Source organism: Ixodes scapularis, unplaced genomic scaffold (genome assembly GCF_016920785.2).
Source record: "Ixodes scapularis isolate PalLabHiFi unplaced genomic scaffold, ASM1692078v2 PGA_scaffold2__306_contigs__length_199485367, whole genome shotgun sequence".
NCBI lineage: Eukaryota > Metazoa > Arthropoda > Arachnida > Ixodida > Ixodidae > Ixodes > Ixodes scapularis.
The window spans coordinates 199,438,182-199,455,478 of record NW_024609857.1 but is presented as its reverse complement, the minus strand read 5'-3'; the positions used below and the strand labels follow the sequence as shown (position 1 = coordinate 199,455,478).

General features: G+C 44.9%; 1 long non-coding RNA gene across 2 annotated transcripts; it reads left to right on the top strand.

The window, feature by feature from the left end:
• The first annotated feature begins 3,156 nt into the window (after nt 1–3,156).
• On the top strand, nt 3,157–6,405 carry LOC121836426. 2 transcript variants are annotated; one of them, XR_006077931.1, is made up of 3 exons: nt 3,157–3,188; nt 6,085–6,143; nt 6,267–6,405. It is a non-coding gene; the product is annotated as an uncharacterized LOC121836426 (long non-coding RNA). The 2 variants fall into 2 exon arrangements; XR_006077930.1 differs by lacking the exon at nt 3,157–3,188 and adding an exon at nt 5,545–5,702.
• The last annotated feature ends 10,892 nt before the right edge of the window (nt 6,406–17,297 follow it).

Genomic DNA, 17,297 nt, shown 5'->3' with positions numbered 1-17,297 from the left:
TTGATCGAAGGCGCAAGTGTAAACACCTACACAAAAATCAGCCTCAGAAGAAAAAACTAAATCTGGTTCTATATAAAAACAAACACAAAGAACAAATGCATAATATGTAAAATTAATATGCATGATTACAAATTGAGTTAAATCTGCAGTTACAATTCTTTGCTTCAAGTTGATTCCCAGTTAGGTCTCCATTGGTTCCCAACTGGAACCGGCATATCTCAGTAGTAGTGAATCCAAGTGGACGCAGTTTCAAATCTAACTGGCGTACCCGCAACGACCCCCCTCCCCCCTCCCACCCCCGTTCCCTCCCGGGGTTCCGCGGGAGGTCCCGGGGGTCGCTCCTATCCGTTCAACCTTTTTGCAGCTGGGTTACGCACACTTACCACCTGCAACTGAGAACCTTAACGTAACTCAGCTGTTGGCTCGTTGAAAACTACTCATTAGGTGCGATAATCAATGATAAGGTCTTTGCAACAGCGAACACCCATCTAAGCGCGCGGGCGCACTCGGCCGGCCGTCACTACCGCCGGTCACGCTGGTGCAAGAAAGCATTGAGCGTCGTGCTATGTTCCGCTCGCTGGCAGTGTAACGAAGGCTACGGGCACGAGATCAGCTGCGAGACGTTTTTTTCACAGGACCAGCGCCCGGGCTGGAGGAGCGTGCAATGTACAATGCAAGGGACAGCCGATTCGGAGCACACTACCGCACGCGACGCACGCGCTAGGGCCTTGGGCCACGGCAGCCACGCCCACAATAATAACGTCACGTGACACAAAGACAATAAAAATGTATTTATATGCATTAATACTATTTTTATAACTCACAACTTTTGTCAGGCTGCGTTTAAAAAGTTGTAAATAAACAAATGTTGTGACGAAAATGTTTAGTTACGTGACCTTTTACTGTAAAGCTACATTAAAATCGAACAGGTTTATTTTTATTTGTACTTATTTTCAAAGGCACATTATATTCTGTATGTAGTAATGATTTATATTAGTTATTAATAATTAACAAGGTGACGTCACTTCCGTTACGTCACTTCCGGCGTCGGAGGAGTGATTTGCACACAGATGTCACTCCTTCGACGGGTGTCGGAGGAAGTGCGGCCAGTAGATTTACACAAAAATCAGTAGATTCTGCGAAATCTGTGCTTTGTCATGTCTTGCTATTTCCATTAAACCACACTTCGAAGATTTTGTATAGAGTAACGAATACCATGGTAATATACACAAATAAAAATGAAAAAAAGAAACAAGACCAGTTTTCGAGTAATTTACGTATACCCAACTAAAGTTAACCTGTTTTATAGAGGACAAAGTGAAATGGCGCGGTAAATGTTCTTTTTCTTTTTTTTTTTTGTTTTCTTGTTTTTTTGCTTTGTTTGATTAGCGTTGACTAGTTTCATTTCATTTTCATTTTATTACCTTAAAGACCCCCTTTTAGGGGGTATTACATAAGGGGTGGGGTTACAAAAATAATCAAACATAGGTGCTGGTCTTCAGGATGAGAGATGATTGGTAACATTTTCGAAGAAGATTGATGGGCAGGTGATGGCAGCAATGTGGTGGGGAAGGCCGTTCCAGTCTGGAGCTGCTCGGGGGAAGAATGACGCAGAAAAAGTGACAGTGCGAGCGCGTGGGCGAGCAACCTGGAGAGGATGACTGGTGCGGTGAGATATGCGTGTGGGAGGTACGATGTAAGGTGAGATACAGAGGGGGGAATTGAATAACTTGCGAAACAAACAGAGGGTAGCGATGCGGCGACGACAAGCGAGACTAAGTAAACCTGATTCAGCTTTCAGGGGTGATACGCTGGTATGGTACGAGTATGAAGAATGAATGAATCTAGTTGCGCGATTTTGGACTGCTTCGATTGCGTTGATGAGGTATACTTGGTGAGGGTCCCAGACGGCGGATGCATATTCAAGCTTTGATCTTATTAGTGATTTGTAGGCGAGTAGTCTTACTTCCTGAGGGGCGTGGCGTAGTTGACGTTTAAGGAATCCCAGGGTTTTGTTAGCAGATGAGGTAATGTTAGTAATATGCATACGCCAAGATAAATCGCTGCAAAGGGTGACACCAAGGTATTTATATGATTCGGTTAATTCTACGGGGGTGGTAGTGATGGTATAGGGAAAGAAAAGGGGATTGCGGCGGCGGTGAAAGGACATAACTTTACATTTAGTAGAGTTAAGTGACATTAACCAACGGTCGCACCATTGCAGCACGCGGTTAAGGTCGTTTTGGAGAGCAGATTGGTCCGATACGTTAGTGATGGAATGATAGATGACGCTGTCATCTGCAAACATGCGAATATTACAGGATAAATGTTGCGGTAAATCATTAATATATATTAAAAATAAAAGCGGACCAAGAACAGACCCTTGGGGGACGCCCGATGTGACTGGGATGAGATTAGAAGACTGGTTGTTAACTAGGACAGATTGGGAGCGGTTGTTAAGAAATTCTTTGATCCATCGTAAGATATTATGGTCTAAGTTCAACTGAGCAAGTTTTAGTAGCAAGCGCTGATGAGGTACTTTGTCAAATGCTTTTGAAAAATCTAAAAATATGGCGTCAGTTTGTATGTTAGAGTCGAGGTTAATGTGCAGATCATATCACTCTCAGAAAAAAAGGGCGTATGTGGGTGTATCGCGCACCCTTACACCCCCCTTCGACTGGAGACACCCGGCGAGCGTAACCGCACTCCCATCACGCGAATCCTCCTCTCCCAAAGGAATCGGCGGGCGAGGCGAGGGTGTTGCCAGGTGCACCATTACACCCCCTCCCCTTTCCTTTTTCAAAAAGGGGAGAGGGAGTGCTATCAGGAGAGCGCAAGAAAACAAACAAAATGCGCGCGGTAATAGAGTACAGCGCGCATCCTGATTAGCAGTCACTGGTTACACGTCATCCGACTGACAACCTACCGCGATAGCGATCGCGTTTCGCGCGCTATCTGGCCTTCGTGTTGCTAGTAGACTTGACCTCCTCACCTCCTGCGTTCCATCTCGGCGTGCTTCGGCGGCCATACTTTTGCTTCGGCTGGCGGGTGACATCGCCTTTGTTCATTCGCGCTATTTTGAATTGCGTGTTTTTTTAGAAGGTGGTTGGACAAAGCGGATCGTGTTCACGAAGCGATGCTTGGCACGTAGCTGCAGTCACAAACCAAGATGTGCCCGCCCGATAAAGGTAAGTCTGCCGTTTACATGCACTCGTTGGATGCTGCGTTTTGCGAGGCATGGGGCCTGCTAGCTGGGGACGTGCTTTCCTTTTTTCTCCTGTTTATGTCAAAGTTTCTTCGCTTTTGTATTTGTGGCATGTGTGCGCGGTGGCGGTGCCCGGTTCTATGAGTGTACAAACGAGCACGACATCGCAGCTTCGAGACATTATTCTTGCGTGTAGAGCTGGCGTCATTCAGAGCAACAAATCTCTATCGTTTCGCAAAAAAAAAACAAAAAAAAAAACACTTTTTGTGGACAGACGTTTCATGGACTCTCGTTCGTCGACACTATCGTTCCATCGACAGTCATTACGCGGATTTAGCGTTGTAGGGACATTTCGTCGCGGGTGTATCCTACACGTACTATCCGCTTCGTGGCAACAGTGTGAGGCAGCTCCTTACAGAAAAAAAGGTAGTTTGTGCTGTCGATGAATCATCGCGTATCTACAAAACGATCTGTCGGTGAAACGTAGTTCGATTGCAGAGCAACATGCTCGCGCTTGTTACCGGCTTCGCTCGCACGTATGGTTATGCAATGCGATTTTCAGTGGGGATGATGGAACTAAGGTGGCGCTTCGGGACAAGGCAGTTAGAGTTCTTTTATAGGTTTCCTACGGGAGTCAGAGTTGCGCATTCATCTTCGTAGCGCCGTCTTTCGTGCACGGCATGTTGATCCAGCTCCTCACGCGACTTTTGGACCTCTTGGCGAGTATGTGCTGCCACCTCGACACGAGGCTAAGTGTCGAGAAAACAACGCGCGCGCAAGGCCTCTCCCACCCGTTCGACACCCAAAACGTCAGCTACATCCTGTTCAACCATTGAGGCGCTGTGACCTAGATGCTGCTCCCCCAAACTCGCCTTTGTCCCCATCGTGCGTAATCTTCCGCCCCCGAGGTCGACACAACGAAACCATATTCCATCCCTGCTCGGCCACTACGAAGAGGGAGAGGGTACTGGAACCATTGACTCTCGAACCGACGAGGCGCGCGGCACGCTCAAAAGCAGGGGTGCGTACGGCGGGGCGCGTGCAACGTTACTTTCTTGCACGGTACGTGGTCGGATCTCGGCAAATAGCGGCGCGGCGGCACGTAGAAAATAGACGCGCAACTCTGGCTCCTGTAGGGAGCCTATACAGGAACTGGTACTCTAGTGCAGCATTGAGATTAAAGGCTCCAGCCAGAATTGCGCGTCTGGTTTCCACGTACCGCCGCGCCGCTCTTTGCCGATATCCGATCACGTGAGGAGCAGACTCCAAATGCCGTGCAAGAAAGCCACCGGTACGGCGGCTTCGCCGACGGTGCAAGTGCCTCGGTGTGCATACCCCCGCTTTTGCCTCCTCCTGTCCTGCTTTCCAGGAAATGAGGAGGTAGAGCCCGGCGGCCGCTATTCCCCGAATTCAGTCACGTGAGGAGCAGACTTGAAGTGCAGGAAAGCCGGAGCTACTGGGATGAACGCGCAACTCCTGACTCCCGTAGGCTGCCTCTGCAGGAACTCTAGGGCAGCATGGAGTTCCTGCGTAGGCCACCTACGGTAGCCAGAGCAGGGTTGCCAGGCATTTGCAGATTAACCCGTCAAAATTTCCTGATATTGTGCCCAAGAATAGCCAAATGTCGGGCTATAAAAATAGCCCAACACATAAAATTTCATACAAGGTATTTACAACTCTTTGGAACACGGGTAACGTGATACATGACATAAGACAATTATTTACAGAAGAAGGCAATAAGAGGATAAAGCGTCCCCACGTATATTTTAGTGCAGCGAAAGAAGGGGGTTCTCAAACATCTGTTAAGCTGCCCCCACTCCTCTTCCTCCCTCCTTCTGGAAACACGTGCCTCCACCCCTGCCTGCGGTATTAAATCGTGCCAAAAAACTTCAAAAACACGATATTGCACCTCCGCAACCAACACCAATGAGGGTCCACATATTGTATTTTCACGCTTCTGATTTGGATATTTTCCTTTCCTAACCTCTTGAGTTGATTGTTTTTCTCTACCCGGCACAGAAATATCATGTTTAAGGCTTTGAAAATTGTTGAATATCGGGTATGCAATAGCTTAATAGCCAACCACCAGATTTTCCCGCCTATTACAAAACTGAGTAGCCCAATTGGGCTGTTTATAGCCCAACCTGCCAACCCTGAGCCAGAGCTGCGCGTTCACCCCGGAGCACCGGCTTTCCTGCATGGGACAAAATTCTGCTCCTCATCTCACTGGATTGGGCGAATAGCAACGTGCTCCTTCTCCTTCCCTGGAAAACAGGAAAGGAGGAAGAGACAAAAGCAGGGGAACGTACACTGAGGAGATTGCAACGTCGGCGAAACGGCCGTATCGGCGGCTTTCCTGCACAGTATTTGGATTTTGCTCCTCACATGATCGGATCTAGGCGAATAGCGGCGTGTCAGCATGTGGATAACAGACGCGCAACTCTGACTCCCGTAGAGAGCCTATGCAGGAACTCTAGGACAGCATTCACCAGCTTCGGTGTCTGTGGTGCTCAGTTTGGCGTTACTTTGAGAGCTCTATTCGGAAACATGTGCAGTGGCTGTACCCGCGGATGCTAACTTTTGCGAAGCTCGAGTTTGGCTAACTTTGAATTGTCATGTTGGTACCCTACTTGTCAGACTCTTTCTTGGGCAAAATTTGTAAAATTAGACTACACGTTTTACTGCATTTTTCATTTGTGAAGCATACACTTTGTCACACTACAGCAACAATTTGGTGTCGAAGTGTTAATGGTTCAAAAACGCGAGCGTCTCCTTGTGCTTGTAGTATGCAAGTCATCTCACGCACCTGTGAAGTGTGAGATGACATAAGATGCTTGGTTAGATCACGTGTACTAATGACTCAAATCTCTAACGCACAGGAGTGAAGCTCTGCTGCTAGCACAGATGTCGCCATAGTCTCGAGGCACTATCTGGCAAGGTAAGCGATCAACTAGCCTGCTGATCTTTGTTTTCTTGTCATATTGTTAAGCAGATATTGTGAAATTAGGCTAAGTGCTTTCCTACATCACTTGTACTAATGACTTTCATCTCTACTGCACAGGCGAGAGGCTCTGCTTGTAGCACAGTCGCTACCATAGTCCCGATGCCCTTTCTGGGTAGGTAAGCAACCAACTATCCTGCACTGTTTTTTTTTAGTTTGTAATGCATGTATTGTGAAATTGGGCTTGGTGCCTAGCTAGGTCACGTTTACTAATGACTATTTGCACCTAGCTGTGATGCCATCATAGTCCCGAGACTCTGTCTGGCAAGGTAAGCAATCAGCTATGCTGCAGACTGTTTTTCTTTTTCTCAGGTTGTTAGCGTATCTTGTAAAACTAGGCTTGGTGCTTGGATAGATCATGTTTGCTAATGCCTATTCCCTGATGCACAGACCAGAAGCTCTGCACCTAGCAGATGCCGCCATTGTCCCGAGGCACCGTCTGGCAAGGTGAGCAATTTGACTATCCGGTGGACACTGTTTTCTTTTCTTCTTTACTTGTCAGACTGCTGGGCTTATATTGTGTGATTAGGCTTTGTACTTGGTTAGATTACATGTACTGATGACTCAAATCTCTGATGCACAGGCTGCCATCACGGCAAAACAGGATTAATTTTGGCAGATGCCATTCTTCAAGCATGGTATGCAGTCTTTACCATTTTGTAACTATTTGATTCAACGGGGGCGACATGTTTTCTTTAGCGGCATTAATGATAAATAAAGAGTTTGAAGTAAGAAGGACAGCATATAAAATGGCACAAAAAAGGAGCAAAGCATAGATACCATTCACATGGGCGTACCAACCGGGGGGGGGGGGGGCAAGGGGGGCGCAAGGCATGTGTTGTCCCCCCCCCCCCTGCCACCCCCCTAAAACAGCCGCCACAGGGCAGGTTAAAGACTGGCCCGCGGCACCCAAGGGATACCAAGAGCACTCCCCCGCCCCCCCCCCCCCCCCCCCCCCCTTCCTGACTCGAAAACAAGTTGGAACGCCACTGACCGTACATATTCCCCACGAACTACACCCTCTACAATACAGATACAACTACACATTGTATCTGTATTCCTGAATACTTTTTCACCAGTTTCGCAGAAGCGTCTCGGGGATATAGCATTGCATAAAAGACAATGTATCTCAGTATCTGTATTTTTGGCCTTAAAGCAGATGTATCTCAGTATTCCCGAATACTTTTTTGGAGTGTGTCTGCCCAGCCCTGGTTTATGGCACATTAATTTATTCTATCATTCTTATTATTGTCCAGGTACTTCGGGCAAATCAACCCATCAGAAGTGTGATACAAAAGTGCAACCAGTGGCATTGCACCGAAGTTGCGAACTCTTCAAGTGCTTTGACATCTGTGAGTGTACCGTCCTTCAATTATACTCCGTGTCACTAGTTGTGTGTAGTGCAGGTAAATGCAACGGCCATGCGAAGAGAGAAAAGGCGAGCACTAGGAAGGCACATGGGAGGGGAGGGCAGGGCTGGGGGAGAGGGGGAAAGCACTATGAATGTTAGATAGGAGAGGAGGTTACTCACCTCACCCGCCTTTCTAGCGCTTGCCCTTTCCCCTCTTCGGGCATTGCCTTAGCCTGTGCTGCGCGCAAGTAGTGACTGGGAATATATTCACCATTGTACAGATTATGATGCACTGGCAGGTAATAGATAACTGGGTAAAATTAATCTGCTCAGTGCTTGAAGACGCAGCTCGCGACTTGCTTGAACACGGCCCACAGGAAACCAGCTGCAAGCTCCCGTTCTCATAACGAGCATTACAAATGGCATGCATTATAATATGTCGCTAATAGACCGATCTCACCAGCTAGTTTAAGTACGCCACCGCCGCTGATATGCATCGTGGGAGCTGTAGTCTTTCTACACGCGCGACAACCATGCTGGAGGTTTGCGCGAGCAGACCATGAGGCAGCATGAGCTGTCGCGTGAATGGGAGTCTGCCTCCTACGAACTACAGTTATGGCGGCGTCACGCATGCGTGGAACGCTTGGTGGGATCGGTCCATTCATTTACGCTGGAAACGTAGCTATGCTCTTATAACTTATCCACATAGTTAATGTAGTTTCGTTTTTATTTTTCAGGTGTTAAGTCTCTATTTTTCCTTCCCGTCTTTCTTTTTAGTATTTAGCACCTGCACGACAATTCCGCTGGTAGGCTACAACCACGAGCTCTTTGCTCAAGGATGCACCTCAACTGCATGAACTCTCGCTTGACAGAAGCAACCACCAAAGATAAATTCATGAGCTCTGGATTCTCGCCCTCAGAAAATATCACCATTAAAATGCAAGTATTCGCTCAGACTGGTGCTGTCAGAAATTCTCATAAAAGCAAAAGGCATTCTTTCGAGACATGTTGAGCTTGAATATATCCTGAGTGAAATAAGCAACGGCAGCAACAGTGTACTTGTTCTCTTGTCCTCTCACAAAATGCCAGTATGTTGGCGGCAGTGCCAATTTAATTCTTGCGATTGCATCAGGAAAGGGATAAGGGGTGCACTACAAATGAATCACGGCTAAAAATGTCACTGTCAATATTGAAAGTTACAAAATGTGGAGAGCGTAAGGTCCCTTTAACAAATTTCTTGACCCCCATGCCTTACAGAAGCTCTCGATCTTTTGGGGGTGGGCTATCTGACCTCTACACTCAAATGTGCTTGAGAGCACTGTTTTAGATGGTTCAAAATTTTGTTAAAGGCAGCTTGCATTAGGACACCCCTGATGTTGGCATTCGTTTATCTGGTTAGCCGCCACTGAGTACAAGGTTGCTTATGGCATTTTTCGGCTAATTGTGCATTTTATTAGTAAAAAATAAACACAGTTGCGATAAGAAACAGGCTGGCATTGTTGAAAACCGCCAAAATCAGTTGTTTAAACATATTGAAAACACATGCTTTTTATCTGTGTTTTCGGTTTTCCAGCCTTGCACCTGTATCTAAAGTGGTCAACTTTCCACCCCACTATTCTTCAATGGTGTGCAAAATATTTATAAAGTTGGCTGAGTTCCTGGTCTTTGGTAATGCTCATTAAGGCTGCGGTCCCACGGCAGCCATCTTGAACAAGGCGTTAGTTCAACCAATAGATGGCGACACGCACCCGTGGGGTGGCCGAAACATTGGTTCACAGTGGGTTGGCTCGAGCACCATCACGTTCCCCTCGTGGCCTTGCTCGCGCCGCTGCCAGCTGTGCTCAGCTAGCTCAAATAGCGTGGCCCAGCAAACGGATGCATGCGAGAATGTCAGGCTGGGTATAAATTGTTCTCTGATATAGGGACATACGGTTCGGCGGTTGTAACGGGCTTTCGCAATAAATCTTATCAAGAAGGAATCAAATGTTGATTGACATGTCAATATTCTATCAATGAAGATTTCCTCTGCAGGAATGCACGCTCAGTAGACTCAACCAGTGGAAGCGGACGTCAAGTAAACTGCTTCGCGATTTACGGTACTTACCTCACCATTTTAATGACGACTAAAATAACGTCACGAAATATTGGGTTTCACGGGGTCCGGAAGATGTTGTAAAGGTTGTTACATTATAGTTCCCAAAAAACAAACGCAGTTGCAATATTTTCGGAAGTACCGACACACATAATGTTGTAAGTACAGCTTAGGAAAACCATCAGAAGAAATAGGAAGACGTTTATTTGCAATGAAGACGCTATGAATGAACGGCGTTTAGCCACAGCAAGTTATGAGCGTTTGGGAATTTATAAGTTGACGTGATTTCTAACTATGGACATGCGAACAATGAAGACCAGTTTTGTCGGGAGATGGTGTTGCGGTGATGACCTGGGCCGGCTTGCTCGAAGCAGAGTCTCAGTTGAGACTCCTCAAAGAAAGCGCTGTCAAGGCTAGCGCTCGAGCTTAAGCCGAGTCTCAGACGCTCGCGCGCCCGAGCCTTGGCAGCGCTTTCTTTGAGCAGTCTCAACTGAGACACTACTTCTAGCAAGCCGGCCCTGATATCGGACGACTCATGCAGACGAACAAGCAAGTTTCTTCTCAGCGAATGGTAAGTGTCCAGTGTCAAGCACAACACGTGGCTACCAACGTTGTCGACGTTTCGAACACTTGCCGCTTTCGACAAAAGTCCTGGCACCTGGGCTAACTTTGTGGAAAGACTCGAAGTATTCCTTGAATCCAACGCCATCATGAACAGTAACTGAAAAAGATCCACTATTCAGTCGGTGGGTGGCGAAACGTATCCATCTACGGAGTCATGGGCGATGCGTGCTATAAGTGGCTGGAAGTTTACACGATACCTGCCACGACCTCCAAACACGTCATTGACGTTCTACGGTCTCTTTTACCTACTTTTGCCCTACCGAAAATACTTCTCTCTAATAACGCGCAAAATTTTGCTTCAAATAAAATAAACAAGTTTTTGAAGAAAAAAAAAACGGCATGAGGCATCACATTAGTGCACCATACCATCCTGCAACTAACGGGCAAGCAGCGCAGATGATGCGCGAAACGAAAAAAAGCCCTTTTGAAGCTTACGGAAGAAGCAGTTCAGTGAAGGATCGCCAGGTTCTTGTTCCGGCAGCACGCGACGGTCTCACCTTACACGAAAAAAAAACCCGCCGAAGCAATATTCGGCGGACGAAGAGCCACACCCCTCGATCTCATATTACATGTAGCCTACGAACAAAGATCGAGAGATTCTCAGATAGAGAGTAATGGCAGTTTAATCGGTCGGACAACTCGTCTACGTGAGGAATTTCAGCGGAAGTGGGGCCTTCCATGTTAAACTTGAGTAGAAAAGGCTCTATGTTGGTTGACCAGGAGGTGTCATCTCTCTGAATACGTTGGATATCAATGACCTGCAGTGTAAATATAACTAAATCACAAAACTCTCTTTGTGTATTGTTTAACTGCCCTTGTATTAGATAGTAGAAGCTGTAGTGGTGATATGGACCTTTCACACCAGGCTCCTTTTTCCTATTTTTCGCATCATACTCCTTTGCGGTTTAAGTATGCTTCAAGAATCTTTTGGAACGGGGACACTTTACGTCAACGAGGCCATTTGTTCCAAATAGTCAATCAGGGAATGCTGCTAGAAATCCATCTCTTATATTAACGAATACGCCGCACTTCTGCACAGTGCAGCTTTCCTGTTCAACGTACAGTTGTAAAGCAGCATCCTCAATGATTCTACCTTATACTGTAGCGGGTGAAGAAAGTCTTTGGGTACACGATACTTGAAACAAGTCTGGCACTGTACGTTGTGGTTCGACACCCACTAATGTCGTCGTCCTTATGGAGCCTCATCAATTAATAATTACCTCGTCACCTCATATTGCTCTTCATCAACAGTAAGTACAATAGGCTACCGCCATATTACAATCCAAGAACTGAAAAATTTAGTCGTTCAGTCCTTCAGCAAGTTTATTATTTATACATTGTTATTACGTTACATTACCTCGAGACGATCGACGTCCATGGTCGATCTTCAAATACTTATACCTGTATATAAATTAGACGCACAAGAAGGGAGGGGGGGGGGGGGGGGTTCGGTGGCCGAGTGCATGGTCTAGCGCACACCAGCTCGGAGCACTTGGAGCGAAAGCTCGCGCTGCAGAAGCCACCCCGCCCCTGCCCGTTTCGATCTGGAAGAGCATCGTACCGGCGTGCGGTCGTGTATCACTACTGCGTGGTGCACGTTAAAGACCCCAGGTTTGCGGCTGTACCGCACTGGCTAAATTGTTCATCTACAGCTGAGACACCAGACGCCCACTAAGGCAGACTAACTTCCGGCTGTATAAACATACACACAACAATTTGCAATTAGACGCATAATAACAAAGAACACAGCGTGCCGCATCTTTTCTTTTGGTGCTCTTTTTTTTTTTTTTTTTTTTTAACCAGCGCAAGCTCGTGCGTTCTTTCTTTTGAGACGGTTAGAACGGTCGCACATAAAACCCGCGTTTCTCCTACCCGCCCGCTTCCTCCTCTCATTATGTGTATTTTGTTATAACTAAATAAGGTATAATGATGGTGTATTCTTCATATTTACTTTCAGTTTCAGTCAGGGAAAAGGAGTTTCGCGGACACTAGAGCCAATAAATGAGCTGCACTTAGAGTATCGGCACTCTCTTCCCCGACAGTGTTGTGAACGCCGCCATTTTGTTGCTTGTGCAGAGCAGGCGCAACTGCCGATCGTCATGATTCAAAAGTGCGACGTCCTCAGCATTAGATTCGGTGTTAGGAAGCTCATGTAATGTTGCTTTGCTTTGTCGAAAACTGTTTAAAATGGAGGAGGAAAAGCGTTTCTTGTGATTTCAGATAAAGATTCAAATAACTGGCAACTATGATTTTAAGCCACAATAAGGCCATGTGTCGCTACTCTGAAGCGTAGCTTATTTAATGACACTATTCATGCTCTTGTTCAAGAGGCTTGTAATACCTGGAGGGGCCATGACGTAGGCCCCGTGGATTCCACAAGCCACTGCCTTTTGACACCTGCCTCTTCTTCATTGTTCCCGCTTGTGCCAGTAAATTAGCTGCGGTTCCGAGTAACGACACTTGGCTTAAAATTGTGGCTTAAAATCATGGTTGCCAGTTATATGGAGCTTTATCTAAAATTACAGGAAACGCTTTTCCGTCCCTCACAATTGTTTAAACAACCCGCGACAGAGCATTTCAATATTGCATCAGCTTCCTAGCACCGCATCTAATGCTGAGGAAGTCGTACTTTTGGATCATGATGATCGGCAGTTGCGTTTGCTCTGAGCAAGACCCAAAATGGCGGCGCCCAAACCAATTTTGGGGAACTGAGTGCCGATACTTTAAAGCTCATGTAGTGACTCTAGGCATAAAGTGAACTCGGGTGTATTATTTTCCTCTTCGTCTTTATTGTTTATTGATTTCAATCATGTCGAATAATGAGCGCATTATATCACGCTACGCTTGTGTAATTATTTGTCTTAGATTTATTAGCCTGATCCAATACTTAAACCATTCATTTATCGATAGTAAATCTTCCAATACATTTTTTAAATGTGAAGGTAAAAAGACACGGAGATTGATGATGATACAGATGCCAACGCCGCCCTCGGAAATTTTTTGAACACTAGAAATCAGCGGTTTGTCTGCCATCCGCCAGGTAGCGCAACAAAACACCCAAAATGTTTTTTATTGTTTTTAAAATTAGCTAAGCTCTACACCTATTAAGAAACCAAATCAAGATAATTGTGAAAATTTAATACATCGCAGTGTATATCTATTCCAAACAATAAACGTTATTAAATGCCAATAAATCTGTTTGATGTCCAAAACAGATATGCGTCAAAAACAGGTAAGTTTGAAGGGCTCCTGGAGCGTTATGACTTTGAAAATGAAAAAAAGCCATCGTCCACCTCTTGGGCAACCATTGTAGCTCTAAATGTTATAAAAGATTTTATCATAGTTTAATTATTTCTTCAGCGGCATTTGAACTACAATGACTCGAAGCACAAAAAAGTGCTACGTTTGATATAAAATATCTAAACAAAAATATTTTACACAACATTAAATTTTTTTCTGCATATTACCAATTATAAGCACTACATCTGTAGGTACTTTCATTGCCCTAGCGCTTGTCATTAAAAACATATTTGTGCTGAAAAATGTCAATTTTAGGGCAATATTTGGAGGGATGAAAAAAACAAAGTAGTGCAAATATCAAAAAAGTAGATCGTTAGATTCTGCTCCGACATCATCTTAACAAAACTGCTATATTGGAAAAGTGTTATCTTTAATGGATCGTTCATAAAACGTGAACTAGCGGAGCAAGTGAGGGTCCGCGCCATCATATTCGCAACGCTACAAACGCGCATGAACAGTAAAAACCAACACATACATAATATCAAATGAAAGAGGATTGCATTGCCTTTCGAATGACATCAATCCCACAAAACAGTATTTAAAAGGAGATGAGTAATTGCCTGCCAAAAAGTACCTAAACTGCCACATTCAGTGGGACCGTGGCTTTAAGTAAGGTGTGGGGCCTGGACAGTGTCCTATATGTATCTAATCATGGTATACAACTGGGTTTTGCTTTTCAGGAATGCTCCATGGCTCTTTTTGGTGGTCAACACCCAAGGCACAACACTAAAAGATAAGACATGCAAAAAGAAGAAGAAAAAAAACAAGCGATGTTTCTGGTGCATGCATTCAATGTGTATTTTTGTAGTATATGTTTCACCCAGTGTTTATGAGCAATAAATATGTAGGAACAGATTCCAATTTTCGTAGCTTATTTTATAAAATATTGAATGATCCTGCCAATGTTATATTCGCAGGAGTGACACAAAAGCTCTCAATTGTATTTCAGGTTGACACTTAGGACGTCAAAATGATGCCAGGCCATGTAATGAAATGACGATAGAATGTGGGATTGGCAGCTTAATTGTTGTCGGGTTGACAAATGGGACATGAAAATGACACAAAACACCGTCGTTTGACGGTTAAAAGCTTGGAAAAGAGCTGCAAAGACATTTCCTGTCAATTTGATGGAAAATGTTCTAGTGTTAGTTTTGTTGACTTCGCACATGTACACCTAAGAGTGGGGTTTATCGGTTCCCAGTAAGTGAGAAGGGTGTAGAAAACGGTATATAAGTACACCTAAGAATGGGGTGTAACTGCATTCCCAGTAAGTGAGAAACGGAATATCTGTGCACCTAAGAATGGGGTGTATCAGTATTCCCAGTAAGTGAGAAATGGAATATATGTACACCTAAGAATGGGGTGTATGAGTCTTCCCAGTAAGTGATAAACGGAATATATGTGCACGTAAAAATGGGGTGTAACAGTACTCCCAGTAAGTGAGAAACGGAATATACGTACACCTAAGAATGGGGTGTATCGGTATCCCCAGTAAGTGAGAAACGGAATACACGTACACCTAAGAATGGGGTGTATCAGTATTCCCAGCAAGTGAGAAACGGAATATATGTACACCTAAAAATGGGGTGTATCAGTATTCCCAGTAAGTGAGAAACGGAATATATGTATACCCCGGGGTGGGGTGTGTCTTATGCACCCGCTGAGGTGCACATGTGCACCTCAAAATGAGGTGCATGTATGCACCCCTTTGTGGGGTGTCGCATATATACCCATGGGGGTGTCGTATATGGGACAAGTCACATACACCCCACTGGGTGTAAGTACTACACCCCCTTTTTTTAGAGTGTGAAGAAAGAGGGCTAACTGAGTTTCGCAGGAGAATCCTTTACGAAAGCCGTGCTGCGAAGGATGGAAGAAGTCGATCGAGTCCAGAAAATACATGACTTGAGAAAAAATGACGTGTTCCATGATTTTACAAGGCACGCTCGTTAGAGAGATAGGGCGGTAGTTTAATGGGGATTCTTTATTACCTGATTTGTAGACGGGAACGACCTTTCCCACCTTCCAGTCTTCCGGAATGTTACCTGTAGAAAGTGACTGAGAGAATAACAAGGACAAATATGCTGCAGAGATGTGTTTAGTATTTTTTAGAAATTTGGAATTAATTTCGTCTACGCCAGCTGATGATGACAGTTTAATGTTATCAATTACTGACGCAATACCATCAGCAAAAAAAGTGACGGGAGACATTGGATACTCGGTGTTTGCAGGGAGCATTGTAAATGACACATCAGATTCTGCAGTGAAAACCGATGAAAACCCGGTGTTGAAAACGTTCGCACATTCAGCATCATTCACAGGTTCGCCCAATTCATTGATAATGGCAACAGTACGCTTTTGCTGAGGGTTTATCACTTGCCAGAATTTTCGGGCGTTTTTAATCAACATATTTGGTAGGTCCACGTGGAAAAAAGAGTACTTGGCGTTTCGGATTGCGGTTAAATATGCATCCTCAGCCGCGTAGTATTTTTCCCATGCACTAGGGCCAGCCGACAGCTTCGCTGAGCGGAAAAGACGTTTTTTTCTGTTTTTTAATCTTTTGAGGCTTTTAGTGAACCACGGTTTATGTTGATCTGCGTGGAAACTGAACAAGGGGATGAAATTATTTGCTAGCTCGTTTAACTTATTTTTAAAAATCAACCAATTTTCATGAATTGACTGGTGGTGAAATGTTGCTTCAAAAACTGGAAAAAAGGCGTTCAGCTCGTTATTTATAGTTTCATAATTTCCTTTATCGTACAGGCGAATTGTTTTCTTTTCGATATGACGTTTTGCAGGAGTAAGCTCAAAGACAGCATGAATAACTTTGTGGTCACTAATCTCTCGAAGGTAGTTTATGGATGATAGACTGTCAGGTTGATTGGTTAATATGAGATCTAAAATATTTGCAGATTCGCGAGCGACGCGCGTTGGTTCTGTTACCAGCTGGGTGAGATTAAAATTGAGACAAACCTCAATGAATTCTTTTTCTTCTGAGTTGCTTACAGTTAAGGGTGATGGGTCAATCCAATTAATATTTGGGAAATTAAAGTCACCAAAAAGAAGAATTCGTGCATTTGGGTACTCTGCAGAAAGTTGACATAGTAGGTCATTTAGTTTACGGGAAAATTCGGTACTATAATTTGGTGGTCTGTAGCAGATGCCCAGTACAACTGTTTGCGGAGAGGCCCGACAGATGAGCCGCAATGCTTCAATATCAGAGGGAATGGTAATGAGAGAACAGGACAACTGCTGGCTAACGGCGATGAGTACACCTCCACCTCGTGCGCCTTTCCGATCATTTCGAAAGATTTGAAAATTTGGCAAGTCAGCAAGGACTTCTTCGTCAGTGACGTCGGCAGTTAACCATGTTTCAGTTAGTAGTAATATATTGCTGCTGGATGACGACACGAGATTAGATACAAGATCCCGCTTTGAAAGGAAGCTCCGTATGTTGGTAAATATAACAGATAAGGAAGTATTTACACGAGGGGTGGATTGAGGGCGGTTTATTGGTCGTTGATAGATTGGTGATTGTTATGCAATTTCTTTGACAGTTTGTGACAACTCGTCAAACATATAACGTTGTTTGCCAATGAATAATGTTTTGTAGCGTAGCGAGAATGGGACTGCCTTGTTTTTAGCAAATGTAACTAATTGCTTCCGGGCGTTTTGGACGGGGCGCGAGAAATCTTCGCCAATGCTAAAGACGGTGCCCTTTAAC